Source organism: Alnus glutinosa, chromosome 3 (assembly GCF_958979055.1).
Source record: "Alnus glutinosa chromosome 3, dhAlnGlut1.1, whole genome shotgun sequence".
In the NCBI taxonomy this organism is placed as follows: Eukaryota; Viridiplantae; Streptophyta; class Magnoliopsida; order Fagales; family Betulaceae; genus Alnus; species Alnus glutinosa.
The window spans coordinates 11,202,933-11,210,445 of NC_084888.1; the positions used below are offsets into that span (position 1 = coordinate 11,202,933).

Here is a 7,513-nt window from a genome sequence, read left to right on the forward strand (position 1 = left end):
TGACTCCCTTAAGCTTTCTAATTGACCTATGTAACGAGTGTTGGGCCAATGACTCCCAAACCAGATGGTTTCAGGGCACTAGATGTAGAAACATCCTAAAGGCTTAGTTACTCAAGTCAAAAAGGCTACGAAGTCAAACTAACCATACGATCAACCAAATTGAATTTTTCTCATTTTTTTACGCGAACACTCAATGCTTAGTGAGGCAAGAGGCCCGGTTACTCAATGAGAAGTCAAACTGGTGATATTATTAATTTTTTTCATTTTTTTTCTTCTTCTTTTTATTATTGTTCTTCTTTTTTTTTTTTTTTTTTTTTTTTTTTTTTTGAATTTAAGCCAAGATTTCATCAATAAATCATCCTACAAATCTCAAGATACACATTCTTCAATTCAAATTTCATACCTCACAGAACCAATGTTAATGTGCTTGTGATAAATAATTCAAACAAGTGAAGTCTCTCTAATCCAACAGATGAGTCAAAAAATTCAGATTTCTAAAGATATGCAGTGTTCAACATGTTAAACAAACCAATGATATGCAAACCACAGTTGAGATGTAATCATGCTCAAACAACAACATAACATAATTTTTTTTTTATTTTTTTTTTTCAAAAGCAATGAAAATAACAACAAAAACACCAACAAAAATAATAAAAATAACAACCAAAAATGTCTACCCCACCCCCAAACTAAAATGACACATTGTCCCCAATGTGACCAGAAATACAATACCGAATGGGTGATGTAAGTCGGGTGTACCGTAGAAGAACGCTCCCCCCAAACTTTAATGGCAGACACTTGTCCTGAAAAACACAACAAAAGCAAAACAACCAAACAAACAAAAATAAAGTGACAATAAAATAAAAGGAAAGGTGGGTTGCCTCCCACAAGCGCTAAGTTTACCGTCTTTAGCCAGACCCAGCAGCATATGAGGATCAGTGAGGATAAATTGGGTCCTCCAAGGGCATTTCTTCAATCTCAGGGATCTTCAACTCCAGAAACGGTTTTAGCCGTTGACCATTTACCTTGAAAGTGTCTCCATTCTTTGGATCTTCTATCTCAATGGCTCCATAAGTGAAAACTGTACGAACTAAGAATGGTCTAGTCCATCTAGATTTTAGCTTTCCTGGGAATAGATGCAAACGTGAATTGTAAAGGAGGACTTTCTGACCAACTTCGAAAGATCTTCGCAAATGTTTTGGTCATGGGCCTTCTTCATCTGAGTTTTGTACAGCTTGGCAGAGTCGTAAGCATCATTTCGCAGCTCCTCTAATTCATTAAGCTAGAGCTTCCTTTGAGAGTCGGCCTTGGTGAGATCAAAATTCAGCTGCTTGATTGCCCAATATGCTCGATGCTCCAATTCTACGGGTAGATGACAAGCTTTCCCATACACAAGTCGGTAATGAGACATGCCAATTGGAGTCTTGAATGCTGTCCGGTATGCCCACAGTGCATCATTGAGTCGCAGAAACCAATCCTTTCTTGTCGGGCTCACCGTCTTCTCTAGCATCCTCTTGATTTCTCTGTTAGATAGCTCAACTTGACCACTTGTCTGAGGATGGTAGGGAGTTGCAACTTTATGAGTAATACCATACTTCTTCATGAGTTGCTCAAAAAATTTATTGCAGAAGTGCTTTCCCCCATCACTGATAATGGCACGTGGTGTCCCGAACCGTGCAAACACATTATCCTTCAGAAATTGCAGCACAACTCTATGATCATTGGTTTTGCAAGCAATAGCCTCCACCCACTTGGAAACATAGTCAACAGCCACAAGAATGTAGAGGTACCCATAAGAGTTCGGGAAGGGTCCCATGAAGTCGATGCCCCAAACATCAAAAAGCTCCACAACCAAGATCGGGTTCAACGGCATCATATTCCTTCTTCCAATACTCCCCAATTTCTGGCATCGCTCACAGGCTGAACAATAAGCATGGGCATCACGAAAAATGGATGGCCAATAGAATCCACTTTGAAAAATCTTCGCAGCGGTCTTCTTAGAACTGAAGTGGCCTCCACATGCATGATCATGGCAAAAGGAGAGGACATTTTGCTGGTCACTCTCAGGAATACATCTTATAATCTGATCTGGGCAATATTTAAACAGGTAAGGATCATCCCAAAAAAAATGTTTTACCTCAGCCAAGAATTTTGATCTGTCGTGCTTGGTCCAATGAGAGGGCATCTGGCCGGTGACAAGATAGTTCACAATATCTGCGAACCATGGTGCATGAATTTGGGAGATGTGCATCAGTTGTTCATCAGGGAACGTCTCAGCAATGGGCACATCATCTTCAGTGAAGTCTACAGTCAGCCTGGACAAATGGTCTGCTACCACATTCTCGGAACCCTTCTTATCTCTAATCTCAATGTCAAATTCTTGCAGCAACAGGATCCACCGAATGAGACGAGATTTAGCATCTTTCTTGGACAACAGATACTTCAAAGCAGCATGATCCGAGTAGACCAATACTTTAGATCCTAGCAGATATGATCTAAACTTATCCAGAGCAAAAACGACAGCTAACAACTCCTTTTCAGTGGTAGAGTAGTTAAGTTGTGCGCCATTCAGGGTCTTGCTGGCATAGTAGATGACATGAGGAAGCTTCTCCACTCTTTGCCCCAATACAGCTCCCACAGCATAATCAGAAGCATCACACATTATCTCGAATGGCACAGTCCAAGTGGGTGGCTGAATGATTGGTGTGGAAGTCAAGGTCTTCTTCAGACTTTCAAAGGCTGCATGGCACTCTTCATTGAAATCAAATGGGGCATCTTTGGCAAGGAGGCTGCACAAAGGTCTCGCTATCTTACTGAAGTCCTTGATGAATCTTCTATAGAACCCAGCATGGCCTAGAAAGGAGCGAATCTCTTTCACTGTTTGCGGGGGCGGAAGGTTAGAGATCAGATCTACCTTGGCTTTGTCAACCTCAATACCTTTGTGAGAAACAACATGCCCCAAAACAATCCCTTGTTTTACCATGAAGTGACATTTTTCCCAATTTAAAACCAAGTTCTTCTCCTTACATCGTACCAACACCAAGGTAAGATGGTGTAGGCATTCCTCAAATGAAGATCCAAAAACAGAGAAGTCATCCATAAATACCTCAAGGTGACGTTCAACCATATCTGAGAAAATACTGATCATACACCGCTGAAAAGTAGCAGGTGCATTGCACAAACCAAAAGGCATACGGCGATAGGCAAATGTACCGAAAGGACAAGTAAAAGTGGTCTTCTCTTGATCTTCTGGGTCCACCGGAACTTGATTGTAGCCAGAGTAGCCATCAAGGAAACAGTAATAAGCATGACCAGCCAGTCTCTCCACCATCTGATCTATGAAAGGCAAAGGAAAGTGGTCTTTCCTTGTGGCAGAATTCAGCTTCCTGTAGTCAATGCACACCCGCCATCCCGACTGAACACGAGTTGGGACCAACTCATTCTCCTTGTTCTTGATTACTGTAATTCCAGCCTTCTTGGGCACCACATGAATTGGACTCACCCATTTGCTGTCAGATATTGGGTATATGATTCCTGCATCCAAAAGTTTGATCACCTCAGCTCGAACTACCTCTTGCATGGCTGGATTCAACCGTCTCTGTGGCTCACGAGAAGGTTTAGCATTTTCTTCCAGGTGAATCTTGTGCATCACCACTGCAGGGCTGATTCCTATTATGTCTTCAATGGACCAACCGATAGCTTCTTTATGTTCTTTAAACACATCTAGCAATTTCTGTTCTTGAGTCTCATTTAGGTCAGCGGCTATGATCACCGGTAGAGATTCAAACGGGTCAAGATATTTGTACTTCAGAGTGTCAGGCAGAGGCTTTAGGTCCCGCTTGGCAGGCTCAACTGCTGATGGAGATGGATCAAGGGATGATGTCTCAGTGGTTTCCCCGATGTCAGTTTCTGTCTCAGGAGTTGAGTCCAACAAGGTGTCAGCTTGCTCAAGTAATGTTTCCAGGTCCATGTTGCCTCCAAATGTAGTAAGGCACGTTCCCAACTGGTCTTCAACAATTGGCTCGTTGATAGTCTCTTCCACTATCTCTTCTATTGCGCATGCACTTCTGACCCCTTCATAGTCAAATGGTTGCTTACTGATATCAAAAATATTTAGCTCCACTGTCATGTTCCCGAAAGATAACTTCATGACTCCAGTCCTACAATTGATTAGGGCATTAGCCGTAGCTAAAAAGGGACGCCCTAGTATTACTGGAATCTGAATCTTCACATTCATAACTGGTTCTGTGTCTAAAACGATGAAGTCCACAGGGTAGTAGAACTTATCAACTTTAATCAGAACATCTTCAATGATTCCCCTTCGAACCTTCACAGATCTGTCGGCCAGCTGAAGTGTCACTGAAGTGGGTTTTAGCTCACCCAATCCCAATTGGACATAAACTGAATATGGCAAGAGATTCACACTAGCCCCCAAATCTAACAGAGCTCTTTCAACTTTGCTGTCACCTATCATGCATGCAATTGTAGGACATCCAGGGTCTTTGTACTTGACAGGGATCTTACACTAAAGAATAGAACTGACCTGCTCAGTTAGGAAGGCTTTCTTGGGAACATTTGTCCTTCTCTTAATGGTTACCAAATCCTTCAGAAATTTAGCATACGAAGGCACTTGCTGAATGGCATCGAGGAAAGGAATGTTGATCTGCACGTGTTTAAATACTTCCAAAATGTCATCAAACTTTGAGCCTTTCTTGGGAGTCGCCAGTCTTTCTGGAAACGGAGCTTTGGGAACAAACTTCTGGGGAATCTCCTTAGCAATTGGAAAGATAGTGTCTGGTCCAAGATCTCTATCAAGCTTGTCCTGGCTTTCCTCCTCTTTTGTCGCCTCAGTGACTTCTTCCGGCATGGCCACTTGATTATCCACTCGCCTTCCTGACCTCAAAGTTGTGATGGCTTGCACATGCTCTTGCCCATGAGAAGGACCGGATGTGCTCCCAATAACAAATTGCCCTTTTGGGTTAGGCACTGGTTGACTTGGGAATTTCCCTATTTCTCTTTCCCCCATTTGATTGGCTAGTTGGCCAATTTTCCCTTCTATCTTGGCAATAGCTTGATTTGAAGACATGACCTCGTTTTTAAGCTCTTGTATAGTCTGACTGTTGTTCATGGTGACCTTCTGAAGCTCTTGTATATTTTGGTTGCTTTTCTGAATGAATGCTTGGAGTGTTTCTTCCAATGATGAATGTGGTGCTGGTTGAGGCTGCGGCACTTGAGTGGTTGACTGGAACTGATTCTGAGCCTGTGGAGGGAATCCAGAAGAATGTTGAGCATGAGCTTGATTCGAGGTTCTTCCTTGAGTTTGGGGTTGATTTTGCTTCCAAGAGAAATTGGGATGGTTGCGCCACCCTGGGTTGTAAGTCTCAGCAAAAGGTCCACTTGTTGGTTTCCTGTAATCATTGAAGGCATTGACCTGCTCTGGTGGATATTCTGCACCTGTCGACAGAGATGGGCAGTTCTGAGTAAAGTGCATCGGGCTGGCACATAAAGAACATACGTCAGCTTGATAAGTATTTGCTGCAATCACTGGCTTGTTCAGAGCAATGGCTTCAATCGTACGCATGATATCCTTGAGTTGCCCCCTGATATCTTCATTGTCCTTCACCCCATAGAGTCCTTCCTTCTTGGTGGTAGTGGAACATTTACCCCGACGACTTGAAAAATCCCACCGTTGTGAATTATCGGACAGTTCATCCAGAGTCTTGTAGGCTTCTTCTCCTGTAAAATTCAAGAACCCGCCACCATTCATGGACTCAATCATGTAACACTCCGATTGAGTTAACCCATTGTAGAAAAATTGAATGAGCCTCCAAGTTTCAAAACCATGGGGCGGACACTTTATAGTTAGCTCTTTAAATCTCTCCCAGCTGTTACAGAATTTCTCGTCCTCCTCTTGACTGAAACTGCTGATTTCTCGACGAAATTCATTAATCCTCGAGATTGGGAAGAATTTGTTGTAGAATTTGGTCAGTAAAATTTCCCAGGAGGTGATGGATCCAGGCATGTTGGAATGTAACCATGCTTTCGCCCTACCGCTTAGGGAAAAAGGAAATAGCCTTAGACGCACCGACTCATCTGAGAAATTTTGAAATTTGAAAGTGTTGCACCTCTCCAAAAATTCCTTTACATGAGCGTAAGGATCTTCATTCTCTAAACCATGGAAAGTAGGAAGGATTTGAATTACACTCGGCTTCAAATCAAAATGAGTAGCATTAGTAGCAGGCAACACTATGCAGGATGGAGTGTCGATAGTGATGGGTGCAAATAATTCTCTGAGGGTTCTGGGTGGATCCCCATTCCTAAGCGGTTCTTCCATTTCAACAGACTTTTTCGACTCAGACTCTGAATTTTTCAGCAAGCTTAGATTCTCTCGAGCTGTTCTTTCGATCTCAGGATCAAAAGTGGTAAGTTCCAGATTTAAAGATCGTCGCCCAAGCATAAACAAAATGTAAAAACTGAAATAAACTAAAATTTAACTAGTAAAGAAAAATGCGAGTAGGGGAAACAGAATTCTCCAAGGACCTAGGGTCGTTCCCAGGAAAGTGAGGGGGGTCACACGGACACTCTTAAATCCCAAGACTTTCCTAGCCAGAACTTGCCTAGATACTTAGATAATGCCGTAAGCCCACACTAGCAATATTTTATTTTTTTTTTTGAAAAAAAAAAATTATTACAAGATAAAATAACTAATGAAAATTAACACAGAAACAGAAACTAACACACCAAAAATTAAAAACAAAAACTTATAAGTTGACCAAAAATAAACTAAAACTAAAACTCACAAAATCGACCAAAAATAAATTTGGCAAAATTCCGCAGCTACTGAACTTATTGATGAAGCCTATGAGCAGAGGCGTATCCGAATAGTGCTACGGCAGAAAGTTGAGCGGAAGCTACAAAATAGGCCAAAAACAAAAAATTCTATATTTTTTTTTTTTTTTGATTAGCACAAGGAATAAAACAAAATTTAAAATTTAAAAACAGGAATAACAAAAACAAATTGCAAATAAAAAAGATCCTAATTATAACTAGTAGAAAGATAAAATCAATTTAGAAATAAACAGTTTTCAAAAATTCAAACAATTCCCCGGCAACGGCGCCAAAAACTTGATGTGAATTTTAAATGTACTCGCAAGTGCACGAATCGTTTGCAATAAAAGGGTTTTGCAAGTGCGAGGTCGATCCCACAGGGAATTGTGTTCTTGAAAACAAATTTATGAATAAATTAATTAAATCTTAACCTAGTTCCAAAAAAGGTTTGATTTTTGATAAAAAAAAAAAAAAAACATAAATAAAATAAAACCAAAATAAAACAAAAGAAAAGGTACTAAGGTTTTGGAATCCACACCCACCAAATCATAGCAACATATTCTCATGTTCATCAATACACATCCGAAGTTCTCACCATACAAATCTTATGTATGTTCTATTATGCTTCAAAAAAATCATTAAATCATTCAATGAATCCGTTCTTTGCACAAATCACAAAAGATAT

At 40.8% G+C, this 7,513-nt stretch overlaps 1 pseudogene; it reads right to left on the reverse strand.

Moving 5' to 3' along the window:
- Positions 1-935: 935 nt before the first annotated feature.
- Positions 936-6,334, reverse strand: LOC133863158 (uncharacterized; annotated as a pseudogene).
- Positions 6,335-7,513: the final 1,179 nt, after the last annotated feature.